General features: G+C 43.6%; 1 pseudogene; it reads left to right on the top strand.

Moving 5' to 3' along the window:
* Positions 1–5,949: 5,949 nt before the first annotated feature.
* The window catches only part of LOC135530207 (GMP synthase [glutamine-hydrolyzing]-like), a 25,962-nt pseudogene continuing 5,814 nt past the window's right edge, over positions 5,950–26,097 (top strand).

Here is a 26,097-nt window from a genome sequence, read left to right on the forward strand (position 1 = left end):
ACTCTGCCACGGCTATGAGGGGCCATGTGGAACTGGTTAATGCCATGTGACCAGACCAGGCCAACTTGTTGAACCATGTGATACTGTGTCAGCTAACACCACACAAGAAGTCACTGTTTGAAATGGGAAGGGGGTATTGCTCGACCTAGAGCTTTATTTTACAGTCCACTATATGGGTATGTACATGACATTACATATTATAACTACATAATCATTAGTTTTTTAAAACATCTTCTCCAGCAGATGACAATCTCATATGAGTGATTTTTTTTTTTTTAATTTTACCTTTATTTAACCAGGCAAGTCAGTTAAGAACAAATTCTTATTTTCAATGACGTCTGGGAACAGTGGGTTAACTGCCTGTTCAGGGGCAGAAACGATTGATTTGTACCTTGTCAACTCGGGGGTTTGAACTGCGCAACCTTCCGGTTACTAGTCCAACGCTCTAACCACTAGGTTACCCTACCGAAGATGAGATGTCCCCTATCTTGCCCTGATCTATATCAAATGATATATCCGGCAGCTTTCCTTATTATTTTACAAACACGATTTACTTTTAAAATAGAGATAAGAATCCCAGCTGAACAAACCGGTTCACGTGAATCTGAAAGTGTGAAACAGGATGCTGCAGCACAATAGTTGGATTATTTATTATTTTATTTAACCATTATCTAACTAGGCAAGTCAGTTAAGAACACATTCGTATTTATACAACGTCTACTAGAAGGCAAAGGGTTCTTGCGGGACGTGGCCTGGGATTAAAATTCAAATTCAAATATAGGACAAAACACACATCACGACAAGAGAGGCACCACAGCACCACATAGAGAGACCTAAGACGACGACATAGCATGGCAGCAACACATGAAAACACAGCATGGTAGCAACACAACATGGACAACAACATGGTAGCAACACAACACGGTAGCAGCACAAAACACAAACGTTGGGCACAAGACGAAAGCAGGAAGGGCAAGAAGGTAGAGACAACAATACATCACGCGAAGCAGCCACAAGTAAGAGTGTCAATGATTGAGTCTTTGAAATGAAGAGATGGAGGCATCGTCTTTTGCTGTGAGATTCCTGTCCACAGCCCACCTCAGCTTAACTGAAGGTCCACAAAACAGAGCCTGAACATAGGTTCACACATACATCCTACATCCACTCCAACAGCCGGGAACATTATTTATTAGTCCCCTTTCAGAAAGTCAGAAGACCCTTCTTCATATTTGTCCCTTACATGCAGTTTACATGCAGTGTACCATGTTTACATGCAGTTTACCATGTTTACATGCAGTGTACCATGTTTACATGCAGTGTACCATGTTTACATGCAGTGTACCATGTTTACATGCAGTTTACATGTAGTGTACCATGTTTACATGCAGTGTACCATGTTTACATGTAGTGTACCATGTTTACATGTAGTGTACCATGTTTACATGCAGTGTACCATGTTTACATGCAGTGGACCATGTTTACATGTAGTGTACCATGTTTACATGCAGCGTACCATGTTTACATGCAGTGGACCATGTTTACATGCAGTGGACCATGTTTACATGTAGTGTACCATGTTTACATGTAGTGTACCATGTTTACATGCAGTGGACCATGTTTACATGCAGTGTACCATGTTTACATGCAGTTTACATGTAGTGTACCATGTTTACATGCAGTGTACCATGTTTACATGTAGTGTACCATGTTTACATGTAGTGTACCATGTTTACATGTAGTGTACCATGTTTACATGCAGTGTACCATGTTTACATGTAGTGTACCATGTTTACAGGTAGTGTACCATGTTTACATGCAGTGTACCATGTTTACATGCAGTTTACATGGTGTACCATGTTTACATGCAGTGTACCATGTTTACATGTAATTATTACCATGTTTACATGAGGTTTACATGTAGTGTACCATGTTTATATGCAGTGTACCATGTTTACATGTAGTGTACCATGTGTACATGCAGTTTACATGTAGTGTACCATGTTTACATGCAGTGTACAATGTTTACATGTAGTGTACCATGTTTACATGCAGTTTACATGCAGTGTACCATGTTTACATGCAGTGTACCATGTTTACATGCAGTGTACCATGTTTACATGCAGTTTACATGTAGTGTACCATGTTTACATGCAGTGTACCATGTTTACATGTAGTGTACCATGTTTACATGTAGTGTACCATGTTTACATGCAGTGTACCATGTTTACATGCAGTGGACCATGTTTACATGTAGTGTACCATGTTTACATGCAGCGTACCATGTTTACATGCAGTGGACCATGTTTACATGCAGTGGACCATGTTTACATGCAGTTTACATGTAGTGTACCATGTTTACATGCAGTGTACCATGTTTACATGTAGTGTACCATGTTTACATGAGGTTTACATGTAGTGTACCATGTTTATATGCAGTGTACCATGTTTACATGTAGTGTACCATGTGTACATGCAGTTTACATGTAGTGTACCATGTTTACATGCAGTGTACAATGTTTACATGCAGTGTACCATGTTTACATGCAGTGTACATGTAGTGTACCATGTTTACATGCAGTTTACATGTAGTGTACCATGTTTACATGCAGTTTACATGTAGTGTACCATGTTTACATGCAGTTTACATGCAGTGTACCATGTTTACATGCAGTGTGCCATGTTTACATGTAATGTACCATGTTTACATGCAGTGTACCATGTTTGCATGCAGTTTACATGTAGTGTACCATGTTTACATGCAGTTTACATGTAGTGTACCATGTTTACATGCAGTGTACCATGTTTACATGCAGTGTACCATGTTTACATGCAGTTTACATGTAGTGTACCATGTTTACATGCAGTGTACCATGTTTACATGTAGTGTACCATGTTTACATGAGGTTTACATGTAGTGTACCATGTTTATATGCAGTGTACCATGTTTACATGTAGTGTACCATGTGTACATGCAGTTTACATGTAGTGTACCATGTTTACATGCAGTGTACCATGTTTACATGCAGTGTACCATGTTTACATGCAGTGTGCCATGTTTACATGTAGTGTACCATGTTTACATGCAGTGTACCATGTTTGCATGCAGTTTATGCAGTGTGCCATGTTTACATGTATTGTACCATGTTTACAAGCAGTGTACCATGTTTACATGTAGTGTACCATGTTTACATGCAGTTTACCATGTTTACATGCAGTTTACATGCAGTGTACCATGTTTACATGTAGTGTACCATGTGTACATGCAGTTTACATGCAGTGTACCATGTTTACATGCAGTGTACCATGTTTACATGCAGTGTACCATGTTTACATGTAGTGTACCATGTTTACATGTAGTGTACCATGTTTACATGCGGTTTATATGCAGTGTACCATGTTTACATGCAGTGTACCATGTTACATGTAGTGTACCATGTTTACATGCAGTTTACATGCAGTGTACCATGTTTACATGCAGTGTGCCATGTTTACATGTAATGTACCATGTTTACATGCAGTGTACCATGTTTGCATGCAGTTTACATGTAGTGTACCATGTTTACATGCAGTTTACATGTAGTGTACCATGTTTACATGCAGTGTACCATGTTTACATGCAGTGTACCATGTTTACATGCAGTTTACATGTAGTGTACCATGTTTACATGCAGTGTACCATGTTTACATGTAGTGTACCATGTTTACATGAGGTTTACATGTAGTGTACCATGTTTATATGCAGTGTACCATGTTTACATGTAGTGTACCATGTGTACATGCAGTTTACATGTAGTGTACCATGTTTACATGCAGTGTACCATGTTTACATGCAGTGTACCATGTTTACATGCAGTGTGCCATGTTTACATGTAGTGTACCATGTTTACATGCAGTGTACCATGTTTGCATGCAGTTTACATGCAGTGTGCCATGTTTACATGTATTGTACCATGTTTACAAGCAGTGTACCATGTTTACATGTAGTGTACCATGTTTACATGCAGTTTACCATGTTTACATGCAGTTTACATGCAGTGTACCATGTTTACATGTAGTGTACCATGTGTACATGCAGTTTACATGCAGTGTACCATGTTTACATGCAGTGTACCATGTTTACATGCAGTGTACCATGTTTACATGTAGTGTACCATGTTTACATGTAGTGTACCATGTTTACATGCGGTTTATATGCAGTGTACCATGTTTACATGTAGTGTACCATGTTTACATGCAGTTTACCATGTTTACATGCAGTTTACATGCAGTGTACCATGTTTACATGTAGTGTAACATGTGTACATGCAGTTTACATGTAGTGTACCATGTTTACATGCAGTGTACCATGTTTACATGCAGCGTACCATGTTTACATGCAGTGTACCATGTTTACATGTAGTGTACCATGTTTACATTCAGTTTACATGTAGTGTACCATGTTTACATGCAGTGTACCATGTTTACATGCAGTGTACCATGTTTACATGCAGTGTGCCATGTATACATGTAGTGTACCATGTCTACATGCAGTGTAACATGTTTGCATGCAGTTGACATGCAGTGTACCATGTTTAAATGCAGTTTACATGCAGCGTACCATGTTTACACGCAGTGTACCATGTTTACATGCAGTGTGCCATGTTTACATGCAGTGTACCATGTTTGCATGCAGTTTACCATGTTTACATGCAGTGTACCATGTTTAAAATGCAGTTTACATGCAGTGTACCATGTTTACATGCAGTCTACATGCAGCGTACCATGTTTACATGCAGTGTACCATGTTTACATGCAGTGTACCATGTTTGGATGCAGTGTACCATGTTTACATGCAGTGTACCATGTTTAAAATGCAGTTTACATGCAGTGTACCATGTTTACATGCAGTCTACATGCAGCGTACCATGTTTACATGCAGTGTACCATGTTTGGATGCAGTGTACCATGTTTACATGCAGTGTACCATGGTTACATGCAGTGTACCATGGTTACATGCAGTGTACCATGTTTACATGCAGTGTACCATGTTTAGATGCAGTGTACCATGTTTGCATGCAGTGTAACATGTTTACATGCAGTGAGTGTGCAAACACTCTGTTTTGTCGAGTTGAAGTTGAATCCATGATCACGACTTACTGGTGTCTGGATTTCCCTTCATAGCTCCTGTTACACTTCACCCACAGAGGGATCCAAAAGTATCCCTCCAACTAACTGATAGGAGAGAATGAGAGGGGACAATTAGCACACAGTGCTCACCTGAAACCAAAAGAGGCCTCTCGGGAGGCTGGATCTGATTCTTCCCGGCTACTACTTTAACCCACTGACAAAAGGAGAGTAGTCGCCTAGGCTGCAAAATCCACCCCGAGAACTAAAACACACTAAGAGAATGGATACATCTCTTAGTGGCTGTTCCTCTAAATGGTTTTAAACCACATTAAACCACAGATGCTATGGCTGATATATGAAGGGGCTGAGGTGTTGGGGCCCCAGAGAAACACAGAGGTGCTATTTCTGGCAGGTCAACATCATGGTAAGGGGGCGTTATGGGACGCCCTGATTATGATTTAGGCCTCGTATCCTAGGATAACATAAATCCTTCAATTACATTGCGGACTAAAACTCAACTCCATGGTGAAGGAGTTCATCATTCAGTTATTTCACCATGGAGTTGGAGTTTAGTCTGCTATGTAATTACATAGCCGAACTAAATTATTCACGTGGATATAGACAATTAGACATAGGACAAATTCTTCCGCTTGTAAACTGCTGAAGCTTTTCCATAATAAACTTTTTCATTGAATTATCCAGGAGTAATTCGTCCGTAGAAGCCCAAATTCCACGCAGACAGCCATTAGTACTCACTACTCTCCGAGAAGGAGGGAACAGTCACATGCATTGAGTGAAGTAGTTGAACAGCCACCTAGTGAGTATTGTAGTAGGAAGTACTCGTTAGCGCACATTGTCGTCAGCGGTCGGCGCACCAACTCCGCGAGCATCCACTAGTCTCTGTTGCGTACGAGATCTGGAAGACCGAGGAGGAGAGTTCATTCCGCTACAGTCATCCATGGCTCTGTGCAACGGAGAAACCAAGGTCAGTCAAACAACGGCCTGTGTGCCGCCATGGGAGCAACATAGCCCGTTTCTTGTTCAATGTTTTGGCTGCGGTACATGGGCGCTGGGAGAGTCCCCGGTTAGCTACGGCCTGTGTCGTGTTTTCAGCAAACTTACGGCGTGCGTGCTCCCCCAGCCTGGGATGCCTGTCGCCTCGTCTTTTAAACGTATGTTTTTGGAATTTAAAAAATAAAATAAACATCCAGCATACAGTGAATGTAACTTTTATGCCACTGTTGCATCTTTCATTGTGTATATATTACTAGCTCGTCAGCTAGCAGAAGCCGCGGGAATGTAGCTAGCTGCCCGCACAGCTGGATATGTAGCTATCTGCAACGTTAGGTATAGTCCGATATATAGTTAACCCACACTAGCAGAATAACTAGCAGTGCAGTTTCAGATGGTCGTGGACTTAACATCATGTTTAACCCTTATAGCAGTAGTTAGAGATTTCGTGTTACGAACCATGTACATTTGTTGGGTAATTTTAACATAAATAATCGGGTTGACAGCTAACGCTAGATGGCTAACTATGACTTGTTAGTTAGCTAGCGCCCGGTCTCCGGTCTGTCCACCCACCACAGTTGTGCCAACTGCAACATAGGCCAACCATCGTATTATTTTCATATCCACAAGTACTCCATTTTACTTTCCCAGGAAAACAGGCCCGGTATGACAACTCGGCATCGAAGCGGTTTTTATATGAAATGTTTTGGTGTTTTTATGGTGTCACTTGCGGTGTTTGATACACGAGCCTGTTGTTTTTCATTGACGGAAGCACGTAGTGTCAGAAACCACGTGGGGACCCGCTGCTCTCTTATTTCACAATTTACTTGAGTGGTGCGCGTTTAATGTTTTGCCCATATCTAATGCCCAAATGTAATGCATGAGAAATGTACAGTTTTGATAGCATCATTATGGTTTATGTTTAATATTCCTAAGACAATCTCCCTTGGTAACATTGACTGATCACATCAATTTATCAATGGCTGCCTTCATCAATCATGCATAAGGGGCAGGTATATATATATATATATATATATATATATATATATATAACTGCAGAACAATTTGTGTAGATCTATCTATTCTAAAGTAACGTCCATTGGCTTGTGAATCCTGGCTAGAAATATCTACTAGAAATCTAATAGGGTGGATTAAAGCATCCAAGTTTGGCATCTGTGACTTCACTGTATGGTCTAGCTGGCCCTACTGGACCTAGTCAGTCCTCTAGCTGGCCCCTACTGGACCTAGTCAGTCCTCTAGCTGGCCCCTACTGGACCTGCTCAGTCCTCTAGCTGTCGCCTACTGGACCTGGTCAGTCCTCTAGCTGGCCCCTACTGTACTTGGTCAGTCCTCTAGCTGGCCCCTACCGGACTTGGTCAGTCCTCAAGCTGGCCCCTACCGGACCTGGTCAGTCCTCTAGCTGGCCCCAACCGGACCTGGTCAGTCCTCTAGCTGGCCACTAGTGGACCTGCTCAGTCCTCTAGCTGGCCCCTACTGGACCTGCTCAGTCCTCTAGCTGGCCCCTACTGGACCTGGTCAGTCCTCTAGCTGGCCCCTACTGGACCTGGTCAGTCCTCTAGCTGGCCCCTACTGGACCTGGTACGTCCTCTAGCTGGCCACTACGGGACCTGGTACGTCCTCTAGCTGGCCCCTACTGGACCTGGTCAGTCCTCTAGCTGGCCTCTAGCTGGCCCCTGGTTAGGCCTCTAGCTGGCCCCTGGTTAGGCCTCTAGCTGGCCCCTGGTTAGGCCTCTAGCTGGCCCCCGGTTAGGCCTCTAGCTGGCCCCTGGTTAGGCCTCTAGCTGGCCCCTGGTTAGGCCTCTAGCTGGCCCCTGGTTAGGCCTCTAGCTGGCCCCTGGTTAGGCCTCTAGCTGGCCCCTGGTAAGGCCTCTAGCTGGCCCCTGGTTAGGCCTCTAGCTGGCCCCTGGTTAGGCCTCTAGTGTCTGTGTGACTCGTGATTCTCATGAGGGACTGAATGAGTGTGTAACGTCTCGTCACGTGTGCCCTCTTCTCAGTACTGAGACTCGCATGTCTCAAATTGCGTTATGGCCTTAACGAATCTCGTTCCTGTGAGGTTGGGGAAGTGGCGGCCATTCACCATCGTAAATGTTTTGCCTGTCTTTGAACGAGTGCAAGGTTTTGCAACGCTTCTTTTTTTTGAACACCCCTTGATTCAACCACTGTTGGGGAATTTAGGCTGTTGTATCTTCATTCAAAACATCCCATGCTACCCTTGATGAGTCTATATGGTTGAAGGCTATTCCACACGTAGGCCTGTGTTGTTATCCTGATTGAGTGTTCCTACGTGGTCAGGACAGTGTATTTATTTATTTTTCTCCCCAGCTGGACATCAGCAGCGTTGAGCCTCAGAATGGTTCATGTGAGGGGCGGTGGTCATCCTGGATGCCGGGGCTCAGTACGGCAAGGTGATTGACAGGCGGATCAGAGAGCTGTTTGTCCAATCAGAGATCCTCCCACTAGAGACGCCAGCCTTCGCCATCAGAGAACAAGGCTTCAGGTGAGACTGACTGACAGCACACTTGCACCCGGGTGGCATTTACAAGTCAACAAACCTGGACCAAACGAATAAGAAAAATGCATATGGTGTGGAAGAGAGAGAACCTGTCAGAACAATAACACCTAGTGTGATCATTTTTAACATCTCTTTCTGCCCATCGACTTTGAAGTCTGTGGAGGAACAGTGGTCAGGACAGCCTGACAGGGAGCCTGCAGTTCTATACACAAGTAAAACAGTTCTATATAAAAGGAACACAGTGGTCAGGACAGCCTGACAGGGAGCCTGCAGTTCTATACAAAAGTAAAACTGTTCTATATAAAAGGAACACAGTGGTCAGGACAGCCTGACAGGGAGCCTGCAGTTCTATACAAAAGTAAAACAGTTCTATATAAAAGGAACACAGTGGTCAGGACAGCCTGACAGGGAGCCTGCAGTTCTATACACAAGTAAAACAGTTCTATATAAAAGGAACACAGTGGTCAGGACAGCCTGACAGGGAGCCTGCAGTTCTATACACAAGTAAAACAGTTCTATATAAAAGGAACACAGTGGTCAGGACAGCCTGACAGGGAGTGTGTATGTTATTTGTCCTGAAAATGACTACTCTTGAGTATGGTTACATTTTAAACCCCATTTAGCAGAGGCTTTTCTTCAAAGTGACGTAGTCATGAGTTCATACAGGTGGTCCCGGGAATCGAACACACAACCCTGCCGTTGCAAGCACAATGCTCTACCAACTGAGCCATATATAATATATATTTTGCCTTTGAATATTTCTCCTCCCCTCGTTCTTCACTCTTTACTCCTCCCCCTTTTCTCCGTCTCCAGGGGCGATCATCATCTCTGGTGGTCCTAACTCTGTGTACGCTGAGGATGCCCCCTGGTTTGACCCGGCCATATTCACCATTGGAAAGCCTGTCCTGGGTATCTGCTATGGAATGCAGGTAGGAGGGCCCTGAGAAATACGCACACAGTGCCTTTGGAAAGTATTGGGACCCATTGACTTTTTCCACATTGTTAGGTTACAGGCTTATTCTAAATATCCCCCCCGCCCCTCAAGCTACGCAAAATACCTCCAATTACAGCAAAAACGTTATTTTTAATTTTTTAGAAATGTTTGCTAATTTATTTCAAATAAAAAAATGGGGTATTGGGTGTAGATCTGTCATAATGGGATATTGAGTGTAGATTGATCTTTGTCATAATGGGGTATTGGGTGTAGATCTGTCATAATGGGATATTGAGTGTAGATTGATCTTTGTCATAATGGGGTATTGGGTGTAGATTGATCTGTCATAATGGGGTATTGGGTGTAGATTGATCTGTCATAATGGGGTATTGGGTGTAGATTGATGATTACTTTATTTTATTCAATCCAATAAGGAAACCAAATGTAGAAAAAGTAATGGGGTCTATATACTTTCCCGAAGGCACATGAAACCTCAGCTCAAAACCCCTTAGCATAAAACTCCGGGTTCATGATTTCACCACCTACAATAACGGTGTGTCTAGACAGATCAATTGATTTAAAAAAAAAAAAAATCAAAAATCCACTAAGAATCACTTTCTTATGATCACATACAAATTGAAATGACATCTTTCAATCAATCAATCAATAAAATAAAAAAAATGCAGATTTTTAAGAGTCTAATGATCAATTGTCCTCTCCACAGATGATGAATAAGGTTTTTGGAGGGACAGTACACAGGAAGAGTGTGAGAGAGGATGGAGTGTTCAACATCGGACTGGACAACACCTGCTCTCTCTTCAGGTGGGTTCAGACGAATAATCTAAAGAAGATTGTTTAGAGGAGGCAGCTCGAAAAGAGTTTCAGCAGAACCAAGTCGAGAGGTGACAGGGTAGGCTATTTCAAGAACAAGTGGGGTTTTTTCCTCCATTGGTTTGTCCCAGAGCCATGTGTTTGACGCCAACTGGACCAAAAAATTCCAACAGTCACATCGTTTCCCTGGCCGTCACACACAAACACTCCAAAATAAGAAAACCACAGTCCTCCCTCTCTCAGACATTACACACAGTTGGACACAAAGCACATTGAGTTCCAAAGGGCTTCTGAACAGCTTCTACCCCCAAGCTATAAGACTCCTGAACAGCTAATCAAAGGGCCACCTGAACCTTTAGCAGTGACCCCTGTTCAAATCAAATTTTATTTGTCACATACACATGGTTAGCAGATGTTAATGTGAGTGTAGCGAAATGCTTGTGCTTCCAGTTCCGACAATGCAGTAATAACCAACAAGTAATCTAACTAACAATTCCAAAACTAATATCTTATACACAGTGTAAGGGGATAAAGAATATGTACATAAAGATATGAATGAGTGATGGTGCAGAGCAGCATAGGCAAGATACAGTAGATGGCATCGAGTACCGTATATACATATGAGATGAGTATGTAAACAAAGTGGCATAGTTAAAGTGGCTAGTGATACATGTATTACATAAGGATGCAGTAGATGATAGAGTACAGTATATACGTATACATATGAGATGAATAATGTAGGGTATGTAGACATTATATTAGGTAGCATTGTTTAAAGTGGCTAGTGATATATTTTACATCCTTTCCTATCAATTCCCATTATTGAAGTGGCTGGAGTTGAGTCAGTGTGTTGGCAGCAGCCACTCAATGTTAGTGGTTGCTGTTTAACAGTCTGATGGCCTTGAGATAGAAGCTGTTTTTCAGTCTCTCGGTCCCAGCTTTGATGCACCTGTACTGACCTCGCCTTCTGGATGATAGCGGGGTGAACAGGCAGTGGCTCGGTGGGTGTTGTCCTTAATGATCTTTATGGCCTTCCTGTAACATCGGGTGGTGTAGGTGTCCTGGAGGGCAGGTAGTTTGCCCCGGTGATACGTTGTGCAGACCTCACTACCCTCTGGAGAGCCTTACGGTTGTGGGCGGAGCAGTTGCCGTACCAGGCGGTGATACAGCCCGCCAGGATGCTCTCGATTGTGCATCTGTAGAAGTTTGTGAGTGTTTTGGTGACAAGCAGAATTTCTTCAGCCCTCCTGAGTTTGAAGAGGAGCTGCTGCGCCTTCTTCACGATGCTGTCTGTGTGAGTGGACCAATTTAGTTTGTCTGTGATGTATGCCGAGGAACTTAACTTGCTACTCTCTCCACTACTGTTCCATCGATGTGGATAGGGGGTGTTCCCTCTGCTGTTTCCTGAAGTCCACAATCATCTCCTTAGTTTTGTTGACGTTGAGTGTGAGGTTATTGTCCTGACACCACACTCCGAGGGCCCTCACCTCCTCCCTGTAGGCCGTCTCGTCGTTATTGGTAATCAAGCCTACCACTGTTGTGTCGTCTGCAAACTTGATGATTGAGTTGGAGGCGTGCGTTGCCCGCGCAGTCGTGGGTGAACAGGGAGTACAGGAGAGGGCCCAGAACGCATCCTTGTGGGGCCCCAGTGTTGAGGATCAGCGGGGTGATGTTGTTGCCTACCCTCACCACCTGGGCGGCCCGTCAGGAAGTCCAGTACCCAGTTGCACAGGGGCGGGGTCGAGACCCAGGGTCTCGAGCTTGATGACGAGCTTGGAGGGTACTATGGTGTTAAATGCCGAGCTGTAGTCGATGAACAGCATTCTCACATAGGTATTCCTCTTGTCCAGATGGGTTAGGGCAGTGTGTGGTTGAGATTGCGCTTCTGTGGACCTATTTGGGCGGTAAGCAAATTGGAGTGGGTCTAGGGTGTCAGGTGGGGTGGAGGTGATATGGTCCTTGACTAGTCTCTCAAAGCACTTCATGATGACGGAAGTGAGTGCTACGGGGCGGTAGACGTTTAGCTCAGTTACCTTAGCTTTCTTGGGAACAGGAACAATGGTGGCCCTCTTGAAGCATGTGGGAACAGCAGACTGGTATAGGGATTGATTGAATATGTCCGTAAACACACCAGCCAGCTGGTCTGCACATGCTCTGAGGGCGCGGCTGGGGATGCCGTCTGGGCCTGCAGCCTTGCAGGGTTAACACGTTTAAATGTTTTACTCACCTCGGCTGCAGTGAAGGAGAGACCGCAGGCTACTCTCTCTGTTTATTATCTATACATAGTCACTTTACCTCTACCTACATGTACATGTTTGTTTGACTATCATTGACTCTGTACCGTTACCCCCTGTATATAGCCTCCACATTGACTCTGTACCAGTACCCCCTGTATATAGCCTCCACATTGACTCTGTACCAGTAACCCCTGTATATAGCCTCCACATTGACTCTGTACCGTAACACCCTGTATATAGCCTCCACATTGACTCTATACCGTAACACCCTGTATATAGCCTCCACATTGACTCTGTACCGTAACACCCTGTATATAGCCTCCACATTGACTCTGTACCGTAACACCCTGTATATAGCCTCCACATTGACTCTGTACCGTAACACCCTGTATATAGCCTCCACATTGACTCTGTACCGGTACCCCCTGTATATAGCCTCCACATTGACTCTGTACCGTAACACCCTGTATATAGCCTCCACATTGACTCTGTACCGTAACAACCTGTAAATAGCCTCTACTGTTATTTTATTGTTGCTTTTTAATTTTAATTTTTTACTTCAGTTTATTTTATACAGTTTACTTTCTTAACCAACAATGCATTTAAGAGCTTTTAAGTAAGCATTTCACTGTAAGGTCTACTACACCTGTTGTATTCAGCATTTCGCTGTGAGGTCTACTACACCTGTTGTATTCAGCATTTCGCTGTGAGGTCTACTACACCTGTTGTATTCAGCATTTCGCTGTGAGGTCTAACTACACCTGTTGTATTAGGCATTTCACTGTGAGGTCTAACTACACCTGTTGTATTCAGCATTTCGCTGTGAGGTCTACTACACCTGTTGTATTCAGCATTTCGCTGTGAGGTCTACTACACCTGTTGTATTCAGCATTTCGCTGTGAGGGTCTAACTACACCTGTTGTATTAGGCATTTCCAAATATGGGTGGAATTGTTTCCCTGTGTGAGTGTACTTCCTGTCTGACCTTTGACTCTGTCTGTGACCTGTTTGTTGTCAGGGGCCTGCAGAAAGAGGAGCCGGTGCTGTTGACTCATGGGGACAGTGTGGACAAGGTGGCCGATGGCTTCAAGGTGGTGGCCCAGTCAGGGAGCATCATTGCAGGTATGCATTCTGGCAAAGGATCCTGGGCCTGGAGGAAAATGTATATTTAGACTAATTTAGTCTACCACCACACGTCCCTAATTTAGTCTACCACCACACGTCCCTAATTTAGTCTACCACCACACGTCCCTAATTTAGTCTACCACCACACGTCCCTAATTTAGTCTACCACCACACGTCCCTAATTTAGTCTACTACCACACGTCCCTAATTTAGTCTACCACCACACGTCCTAATTTCAGTCAATTCCGCAATGTGATCATGAAGATCTTGGCCCTCAATGCTCTTCTTTCCTCTCCACCTCTTCTTCCCCCTTGTCTTTGACCGTTCCGAACCCTTCCACTGCCCCCCGCTCCATTTGTTCTCTGACAGGTATTGCCAACGAGCAGAAGAAACTGTACGGGACCCAGTTTCACCCGGAAGTGGACCTGACAGAGCGGGGCACAGAGATATTACGTAACTTCCTGTTTGAAATCGCCGGCTGCACTTCCAACTTCACCGTCCAGAACCGCCAGCAGTCCTGCATCACAGAGATCCAGGAGAAAGTTGGCAAGTCCAAAGTACTGGTGAGGAATCTACAGTACGGTTAGATGCAGTATGTGGGTACAGTATATAGTATAGAACACAAATCAAATCAAATTTTATTTGTCACATACACACGGTTAGCAGATGTTAATGGTCACATACACACGGTTAGCAGATGTTAATGGTCACATACACACGGTTAGCAGATGTTAATGGTCACATACACACGGTTAGCAGATGTTAATGGTCACATACACATGGTTAGCAGATGTTATTGGTCACATACACACGGTTAGCAGATGTTAATGGTCACATACACACGGTTAGCAGATGTTAATGGTCACATACACGGTTAGCAGATGTTAATGGTCACATACACGGGTTAGCAGATGTTAATGGTCACATACACACGGTTAGCAGATGTTAATGGTCACATACACACGGTTAGCAGATGTTAATGGTCACATACACATGGTTAGCAGATGTTAATGGTCACATACACATGGTTAGCAGATGTTAATGGTCACATACACACGGTTAGCAGATGTTAATGGTCACATACACATGGTTAGCAGATGTTAATGGTCACTTACACACGGTTAGCAGATGTTAATGGTCACTTACACACGGTTAGCAGATGTTAATGGTCACATACACACGGTTAGCAGATGTTAATGGTCACATACACGGTTAGCAGATGTTAATGGTCACATACACACGGTTAGCAGATGTTAGTGGTCACATACACACGGTTAGCAGATGTTAATGGTCACTTACACACGGTTAGCAGATGTTAATGGTCACATACACACGGTTAGCAGATGTTAATGGTCACATACACGGTTAGCAGATGTTAATGGTCACATACCACGGTTAGCAGATGTTAGTGGTCACATACACACGGTTAGCAGATGTTAGTGGTCACATACACACGGTTAGCAGATGTTAGTGGTCACATACACACGGTTAGCAGATGTTAATGGTCACATACACGGTTAGCAGATGTTAATGGTCACATACACACGGTTAGCAGATGTTAATGGTCACATACACACGGTTAGCAGATGTTAATGGTCACATACACACGGTTAGCAGATGTTAATGGTCACATACACACGGTTAGCAGATGTTAATGGTCACATACACACGGTTAGCAGATGTTAATGGTCACATACACACGGTTAGCAGATGTTAATGGTCACATACACACGGTTAGCAGATGTTAATGGTCACATACACACGGTTAGCAGATGTTAATGGTCACATACACACGGTTAGCAGATGTTAATGGTCACATACACACGGTTAGCAGATGTTAATGGTCACATACACACGGTTAGCAGATGTTAATGGTCACATACACACGGTTAGCAGATGTTAATGGTCACATACACACGGTTAGCAGATGTTAATGGTCACATACACGGTTAGCAGATGTTAATGGTCACATACACGCGGTTAGCAGATGTTAATGGTCACATACACGGTTAGCAGATGTTAATGGTCACATACACACGGTTAGCAGATGTTAATGGTCACATACACACGGTTAGCAGATGTTAATGGTCACATACACGGTTAGCAGATGTTAATGGTCACATACACACGGTTAGCAGATGTTAGTGGTCACATACACACGGTTAGCAGATGTTAATGGTCACTTACACACGGTTAGCAGATGTTAATGGTCACATACACACGGTTAGCAGATGTTAATGGTCACATACACACGGTTAGCAGATGTTAATGGTCACATACACACGGTTAGCAGATGTTAGTGGTCACATACACACGGTTAGCAGATGTTAATGGTCACATACACACGGTTAGCAGATGTTAATGGTCACATACACACGGTTAGCAGATGTTAATGGTCACATACACACGGTTAGCAGATGTTAATGGTCACATACACTTGGTTAGCAGATGTTAATGGTCACATACACTTGGTTAGCAGATGTTAGTGGTCACATACACATGGTTAGCAGATGTTAATGGTCACATACACATGGTTAGCAGATGTTAGTGGTCACATACACATGGTTAGCAGATGTTAGTGGTCACATACACGCGGTTAGCAGATATTAGTGGTCACATACACGCGGTTAGCAGATGTTAGTGGTCACATATACACGGTTAGCAGATGTTAATGGTCACATACACGCGGTTAGCAGATGTTAATGCGAGTGTAGCGAAATGCTTGTGCTTCTAGTTCCGACAATGCAGTAATAACCAACAAGTAATCTAGCTAACAATTCCAAAACTACTGCCTTATACACACAAGTGTAAAGGGATAAAGAATATGTACATAAAGATATATGAATGAGTGATGGTACAGAGCGGCATAGGCAAGATGCAGTAGATGGTATTGAGTACAGTATATACATATGAGATGAGTATGTAAACAAAGTGGCATAGTTAGTGGCTAGTGATACATAGAGACCCTGGGAGTGGAAGGGCGTAGTACATTCATCTGAGCTATTAAACACTAAATTAGACAGTGATATTGAACTGTGTTCTCTACTGGAACGATGTGATCGACTCTCTGCTCCCAGAAAGTGTGGGAAGATGATAATGGAAGGGGAGAGAAACAGACTGTGTTGAAGTCATTCCAGTTCTGTTGATTGACATGTCTGGTCCAAATGTTGTCCCCAGGTTCTGCTGAGTGGAGGGGTGGACTCCACCGTGTGCACGGCCCTGCTGAACAAAGCTCTGAACAAGGAGCAGGTGATCGCGGTGCACATCGACAATGGCTTCATGAGGAAACGAGAGAGCCAGAGCGTTGAGGAGGCCCTCACCAAACTGGGCATCAACCTCAAAGGTGAGAGGTCAATCCAAACTGGGCATCAACCTCAAAGGTGAGAGGTCAATCCAAACTGGGCATCAACCTCAAAGGTGAGAGGTCAATCCAAACTGGGCATCAACCTCAAAGGTGAGAGGTCAATCCAAACTGGGCATTAACCTCAAAGGTGAGAGGTCAAGTTAGGCGTCAACCTCAAAGGTGAGAGGTCAAGCCAAGCTGGTGTCCTACACATGTCCAGAATGGACTCAAATGTAGCATTGTGGAATGTAGTGTGTGTATGTATGTATATACATATATTTTATGAGTGTGATTTTTTTTATATATATCGCATGAAAGAATATAGAGATTTCAAATGTTATATTAGTGGCTATGTGTTGTAACGATGTGCAAGTAGTTGAAGCAAAGGTAAAATACATTTTCAGAGTAAATATAAGTTGGATTTACAATGCTCGTGTTCCACTGGTTGCCCTTTTGTCAAGGCAACGGGCCACACATCTTACTGCTGTGACTGCACACTGCTGTATTTCACCTAACAGATATGGGAGTTTAACAATGTTTGATTTGGTTTCAAATTCTTCGTGTGTCTGTGTGATCTCCCTCTCTAGTGGTGAACGCAGCACACACTTTCTATAACGGTACGACAACCCTGCCCATCTCCGACGAAGACCGGACGCCACGGAAACGCATCAGCAAGACCCTCAACATGACCACCAACCCTGAGGAGAAGAGGAAGATCATCGGAGACACCTTCGTCAAGGTACTGCCTGTCTTATCTGTTGAAGATGACGAAGGTCAGAGGATTCTAATATGCAGCAACAATGGATCAGCTATGGTAGTTATAGCAACGGTGCTGCTAATTAGAAACTGCCGCTGGTCCCATGAATCTGTTTATTTTCAAATACCTTCCACATGAATCATAACGTCCTAACCTTTATCTTCAACCTAGTCTGTTATCTGTATATGTCTGTCTGTTTGTCCCTCTTTAAAAAAAAAATCAAGACTATTGAATGTACTTCCTTTGTGTGTGATTGGCGTCTGTAGGTGGCCAATGAGGTGATAGGGGAGATGAACCTGAAGCCGGAGGAGGTGTTCCTAGCCCAGGGCACCCTGAGGCCAGACCTCATAGAGAGTGCTTCTCCCGCCGCCAGCGGCAAGGCAGAGGTCATCAAAACACACCACAACGACACAGAACTCATCCGCAAGCTCAGAGACGAGGTACGCACACACACACACACTGAAACAAACTTCCAACACAATTTTGTTGGAGCACCTCAGGCTCTTCTGTTTGGCCCAGAGGTGTCCCAAGTCGTGTCCCAAGTCGGTCCCAAGTCGTGTCCCAAGTCGAACTGGTTGAGTCAAGTTCCAAGTCTATAAGCAAGTCGAGTCTCAAGTAAAAAAGAAACCCATCGAAACAGGCAATTTACTTTTTCCAACCTCAAATCTTTGTATATTTATTAAGGTTACCAGACAGCCATTTTCATTATTTTGTCTACAACACATGATTATGTAATAATACATTTTAACAACACATTTCAAATGCTTCACAAACGATGTTGACATACCAAAAGAGCAGTATGTCTATGCTAGTAATTGTTTCTTGATGCCTCATTGCTGGTGAGTTTGCAAAGTAAATAGTTCATATTCGTCATTACTAATTGTTATTGTTTTGGAGCTGCGTGTTTTATTTATTATGGCAATCCTCTCCCTAAAAAATGTGACTTTCGTGCTTTACCCAATCCTATATCTGTACACTTGCTCAGTGGTGTTCAGACTTTAGTCCCACAACCCTTAAAAAGGAGTGGTTCAAAGCTTGTGCCCCCCCCCCACGCCCCACCCAATCAATGCGCAAATGTAGCCTGTCATTATAGCCATAAACAGTGATGCAAGATCCAGAAATAAACCATGTTTTGAGCTGAAAGTCACTCATCTTAGCAGTCAATATCACCTAGGGATGTCATGTCACATTGTGCCTCCTCCGTCGTCCAGAGTAACCAGGATCATACGGCCTTGTACGCAGCTGAGGTCACTCATCTTAGCAGTCAATATCACCTAGGGATGTCATGTCACATTGTGCCTCCTCCGTCGTCCAGAGTAACCAGGATCACACGGCCTTGTACGCTGCTGAGGTCACCGGATCAGAGGAAAAGCATGATCTGTCTGTAGGCTTTTTCTACCTCACAAATATGGTCATTAATTGGCCAGAATGTTACATCTGTCACAGCTATCTTTAGACCTACAGCCAGTAGCGCCTATTGAGGTCTAGAACTATAACCCACCCTAACTGAAACATGAAAATGATCAATGATCACCTGCTAGCCTGTTGTTGTTGTGGCAAAGATATGTCTGTAGCAGATTGCTAAACATTACTTTATAGGGATTATATATATGCATATGCTATTTTGTTTTTGCCAGATAAAACCGGAGAAAATCTATTAAATAACCTGCCTTTGTGAGACAAATGCTGATGATTGGTCAAGATGTGCCACTTTCTGGTTCTGAAGCACAGACGAGAAGTTTTTGAAACATTTGGTGCTGATGTTAGTCAACAGATCTAATAAGCAAAGGTATAAATATAAATGTTATAAATAATTAGCCTATTAATAATATTCCGTTTCACCCCCCACCCCCCAGACCTCACTGTGCTAGCTCACCTGACCTGTGTTGATTGACAGTTAGCTTGGTCGAGTGTGCGTTTCACGAGGCAATCAGTTTTTTATTTTTCTCTTGCGAGTGCGATTCTGTGTCTGGCAGCGCGGAGAGAAATCCACGGATGCTCGGTGACACGAAACGAGTGACATTACATTCCAAAACCTGGCCAGATAATTAAAGTAATGAGTCGAGTCGGATGTTATTTTATTTCTTATCTTAAGTCTAGTCTCAAGTCATGAATGTTGTGACTCGAGTCCCCACCTCGGGTCTGAGCTGTCTCCTCTCTCACTCCCTCCAGGGAAAAGTGATTGAGCCGCTGAAGGACTTCCATAAGGATGAGGTTCGGGCCCTGGGCAGAGAACTGGGACTGCCAGAGGACATCGTCTGTCGACACCCTTTCCCTGGTCAGTACCCCACCGTACACACAGGACAGAACCTTATATATAGTTAGAACCAACACAGGACAGAACCTTATATAGTCATGGAACATTAAGAACCAACACAGGACAGGATGTTATATATAGTCATGGAACATTTAGAACCAACATGGAGAATAGCAGAAGTATGGCTGTGATGTTAACCTCATCCTCTCCCGTAGGTCCTGGCCTGGCCATCAGAGTGATCTGTGCAGACGAGCCCTACATCTGTAAGGACTTTGCTGAGACCAACAACATCCTCAAGATCATCACAGACTTCTCCGCCATGGTCAAAAAGGTCAGAGAGCAGAGCTCCACTAGTCTATGACAGGAACATGATGGTAATAACAGAGTTGGTCTCAATTCCATTTCAATTTGAACCAACTTAATTGGACGTACAATGTCGTTCTGTACCGTCACTCATTCATATATTTTATGTACATATTCTTTATCCCTTTACACTTGTGTGTGTATAAGGCAGTAGTTTTGGAATTGTTGGGTTAGATTACTTGGTTATTGGTTGGTTATTGTTGGAACTAGAAGCACAAGCATTTCGCTACACTCGCATTAACATCTGCTAACCGCGTGTATGTGACCATTAACATCTGCTAACCATGTGTATGTGACCATTAACATCTGCTAACCATGTGTATGTGACCATTAACATCTGCTAACCGTGTGTATGTGACCATTAACATCTGCTAACCGCGTGTATGTGACCATTAACATCTGTTAACCGCGTGTATGTGACCATTAACATCTGCTAACCGCGTGTATGTGACCATTAACATCTGCTAACCGCGTGTATGTGACCATTAACATCTGCTAACCGTGTGTATGTGACCATTAACATCTGCTAACCGTGTGTATGTGACAAATTCATTTGATTTGAATTCTGGAATGAGATTGTAGATGGAATTGACCCCAACTGACCTTTATGCAACAACATGCTGATAACTTTTTAAATTTTTTTAATTTAAATTTTACCTTTATTTTACTAGGCAAGTCAGTTAAGAACAAATTCTTATTTTCAATGACGGCCTGGGAACAGTGGGCTAACTGCCTGTTCAGGGGCAGAACGACAGATTTGTACCTTGTCAGCTCGGGGGGTTTGAACTCGCAACCTTCCGGTTACTAGTCCAACGCTCTAACCACTAGGCTACCCTGCCGCCCCAACTTACTGTAGTAATGTCAGACTAGCTAATAATACTAATAACCATAACTTACTCTATGCCCCTCCAGCCCCACACGTTGCTGCAGAGAGTGAAGTCATGTATATCAGACGAGGAGGAGGAGAAACTCCTGCAGATCACCAGTCTTCATTCACTCAATGCCTTCCTGCTGCCGATCAAGACCGTGGGAGTCCAGGTAACACGCTGTACACAGTGTTCGTTCGCACTCCGCACTGCTCGGCCACGAGGCTGCTCCGTCTGTCTGTCTGAATGTGACCTCTGACCTCTGTAAATGTACGGGTGGTCCCCGGAAAATTGATCCCACTATCCTGGCGTTGCAAGAGCCATGTGCTTATCAATTGAGTGACAGAGGACCACTGATTTATAGTTATCTACTGGTCACCTGACTGAGGCCCCTCTTTATGGTCTGACTGCTCGTCTATAGTAGAGCAGGGATAGGTGGTTTATCTGATTCTTAGTGCTGAGTGATTTGAGGTTGGTTCAGATTTGTAAAAACAACAACACCATTTTTAATTTCTGTTTAGATTTTTTTTAACAATAGGTTAAAGGCATTGTGGGTGGAATGCTAAGAACACCTAATAAAACAATTGATGGTAGTGCCCATTACTGCCACTAACCATCATTTATTCACAATAATTTAATTAAAAACTTCTTGTGACTCAAACCTGGGTCCGGGAGCGTAATCATCGTCTCACACTAATTAGCATAACGCAACGGACATAAATCTTCCTAAAAATCTTCCTATTCATGAAAATCACAAGTGAAATATATTGGAACACAGCTTAGCCTTTTGTTAATCAACCTGTCATCTCAGATTTTCAAAATATGCTTTACTACAGCCAACGCTAGACAAGCATTTGTAAGTTTATCATAGACGAGCATAGCATTATGCCTTGCTAGCAGCAGGCAACCTTGTCACGAAAAGCAATCAAATTAAATAATTTACCTTTGATGAACTTCGGATGTTTTCACTCACGAGACTCCCAGGTAGATAGCCAAAGTTCATTTTTTTCCCAAAAGATTATTTTTGTAGGCGAAATAGCTCCGTTTGTTCTTCACGTTTGGCTGAGAAATCGCCCGGAAATTGCGGTCACGACAACGCCGAAAAATATTCCAAATTAGCTCCATAATATCGACAGAAACATGGCAAACGTTGTTTATAATCAATCCTCAAGGTGTTTTTCTAATATCTATTCGATAATATATCCGTCGGGACAATTCGTTTTTCAGTAGGACCAATTGGAGTAATGGCTACCTCTGTATTTTACGCGAGAGTCACCTTGGGAGCATCAGGTGACCACTTACGCAATGTAGCCGACTACGGCTATTATTCAACATAAATGCGTAAAACCACGTCACAATGCTGTAGACACCTTGGGGAATACGTAGAAAGCGTAAGCTCGTTGATAGGACATTCACAGCTCAATAGGGACTCATTGGAACACAGAGCTTTCAAAATATGGGGCACTTCCGGATTGGATTTTTCTCAGGCTTTCGCCTGCAACATCAGTTCTGTTACACTCACAGACAATATCGTTACAGTTTTGGAAACATTAGAGTGTTTTCTATCCAAAGCTGTCAATTATATGCATATTCTAGCATCTTATCCTGACAAAATATCCCTTTTAAAACGGGAACGTTTTTTTCCAAAAATGAAAATACTGCCCCCTAGTACCAACAGGTTAAATCAAATATATTTGGTTCTGTATATTACATATTTTGTTAATAGCATGATGATGAATTTATTATTTCATAAAAAACTAGTGAGCCTTTTGTAGCTTATCACTATAAAGTCGTCTTGAGTGGCGCAGCGGTCTAAGGCACTGCATCTCAGTGCAAGAAGCATCACTACAGTCCCTGGTTTGAATCCAGGCTGTATCACATCTGGCCGTGATCGGGAGTCCCATAGGGCGGCGCACAATTGACCCAGCGTCATCCAGAGTAGGCTGTCATTGTAAATAAGAATTTGTTTTAATTGTCTTGCCTAGTTAAATAAAAAATAAAAAATCACTTTACTTTAATTTCAGTTGTGTATGTAATTGTTGCTTCTGTCCGTCTTCTCGCCCCAACCTGGGCTCGAACCAAGGACCCTCTGAACACATCAACAACTGCCGCCCACGAAGCATTTGTTACCTATTGCTCCACGAAAGCCGCTGCGCTTGCAGAGCAGGCGAAACATCTTCAAGGTCTCAGAGCGAGTGAATCACGTCACATCGCTAACTAGCTAGCCATTTCACACGGGTTACATGTGTTTCAGTTGACTGATTTCCTTCTATCAACTGTAACTCAGTAAAGTTTTTTGAAATTGTTGCGTTTTTATATTTTTTTTGTTCAGTATAAATATATTTAAGTTACAAGCTTTCGTTTTTCCATTTACGTTTTGAGGTTGGACTTTAGCACTTAAAGCTTGCTAGCATTTTTAAATGGAAGCAAATGGAACAAAACGGGGATAAACATACTTGAATTTGTCCAATGGAAACTCTCGTTTGCATCTGTTGGACTAATGATTACACCCTAGTAGATCAGCGAGATGCAGGCCAGGTGGGATTTAATGACACCGTCTGTCACCTTGATTACTCACATATTTCTTCTACCTGTGCACGTTGTAATCTGTCATTCATAGGCTAGGTTGCAGCAACCTCCATGATGGGTATAGGGAACATTTGAGTATCATGTAGTAGCCTAAACGTATCGATGTTACGTTGAACTGGGTGAAGGGATTATGAATGACAGTCATCCAATATGCTGTAATGCCACCAGTGTCCGGAACAAAGAGCTGCGGAAGTTTGTCGTCACACAAGTGGTCAACAGCACCCTCTTTGACCCAATGTCCTTTATGTGTCTGTCTGCTCAATTACTTCACCTAGGCTCTGTGGTCAACAGCCCCCGTTATGTGGGCTATATGTTGCTGTTTGCCCTGTTCCGTTACCCAGGCTCTGTGGTCAACAGCCCCCGTTATGTGGGCTATATGTTGCTGTTTGCCCTGTTCCGTTACCCAGGCTCTGTGCTCAACAGCACCCGTTATGTGGGCTATATGTTGCTGTTTGCCCTGTTCCGTTACCCAGGCTCTGTGGTCAACAGCACCCTGTTATATCGGCTATATGTTGCTGTTTGCCCTGTTCCGTTACCCAGGCTCTGTGCTCAACAGCAGCCGTCATGACACATGTCTCTGTTCTTCCATCTGTTTTTCTTTCGTGAATTCAGACGAGCTGTTTGTATTAAAGTAGAAATCCCTAGTGCCCACATCGTAGATCAGTACAAACCTCAGTCTCATTCTTCTTTGTGTGCTCCTCTCTGACAGTGTGGTGTAGCTAGGCCTAATGTTAGCCTGTGGTTTGGGTTCTGACGCCAGGACGGTTATTCCTTTGCTGAGCAGCCATGTCAAGACTAGTTTTGACACTCCCTGCTATTCCTTCACTCCTTCACACAAGGACACTGCTACTGTCAGGGCTGAGTATGTGAAACTCCCTACTCACTGCTACTGTCAGGGGCTGAGTATGTGACACTCCCTACTCACTGCTACTGTCAGGGCTGAGTATGTGAAACTCCCTACTCACTGATACTGTGTCAGAGAACATTTCTAAAATCCTGTTTAGGGTTGAGGCAGGTTAATCCGATCGGGGCGGCAGGGTAGCCTAGTGGTTAGAGCGTTGGACTAGTAACCGGAAGGTTGCGAGTTCAAACCCCGAGCTGACAAGGTACACGTCTGTCGTTCTGCCCCTGAACAGGCAGTTAACCCGTCATTGAAAATAAGTTCTTAACTGACTTGCCCAGAAAAGGTTAAATAAATAAAACAATCTCTCTTTCTATTCACCTCTGTTTGGAGGCTGGAGATATGTTTGAGTTGATGAACGAGCTCGGTAGCCGAGTAAAGGAGATCTTTGAAATGATCCTATGATAATCAGATGAGCACAAGTAAAGGTAAAATAAAAAAATAAATCCTAGATCTGTGGTTAGAGGAAATGTCTGTTTGGCCTCCCAGCAGTGTCAAATGGAACTCTGGACATTTCACTTAATTTCCTTCAGCCCCAGGTTGTGGGATCCACACGGGGTTGTCGTGGCTACACAATGTTGTTTGTTTGACAAGTGCATGAAATAATGGAATGATGACACAGCTGGCGCCGCCCATTCAGTAGCGTGTGTGTGTGTCTCCCCCTCACTTCCTGCTAAAAGCCACAGAGGACTAAATTTACCCCAGAAAGAGTGTGTGTGTGACTGTGTGTGTTGGGGTGGGCAGGAGAGAGACAGCAGTATAAACAGAAGGGCGTATTATTCTCTGGAGTTATGCTGAGAGAGGAGGGAAATAACAGGCCTCTGATTCCCCCAGAGTCTGTTTCTGTGTCGAAGTGTGAAGGATTCAATAGATCACTTCTGATGAATCATCCCAGTAATGAAGTGTTGGTCAATAGAGAACCTCTGTAGCATACAGAACTGGCCCTAGCTGAAGCTCTGGTGTGTGGGGTGACTGTCGGTACTATAGCTGTGTGGGGGGTGGCTGTCGGTACTATAGCTGTGTGTGTGTGTCGGTACTATAGCTGTGTGTGGAGTGACTGTTGGTACTATAGCTGTGTGGGGGTGACTGTCGGTACTATAGCTGTGTGTGTAGGGGGTGACTGTCGGTACTATAGCTGTGTGTGTGGGGGGTGACTGTCGGTACTATAGCCGTGTGGGGGTGACTGTCGGTACTATAGCTGTGTGGGGGTGACTGTCGGTACTATAGCTGTGTGGGGGGTGACTG

Source organism: Oncorhynchus masou, unplaced genomic scaffold (assembly GCF_036934945.1).
Source record: "Oncorhynchus masou masou isolate Uvic2021 unplaced genomic scaffold, UVic_Omas_1.1 unplaced_scaffold_1291, whole genome shotgun sequence".
NCBI classification, from domain to species: Eukaryota; Metazoa; Chordata; class Actinopteri; order Salmoniformes; family Salmonidae; genus Oncorhynchus; species Oncorhynchus masou.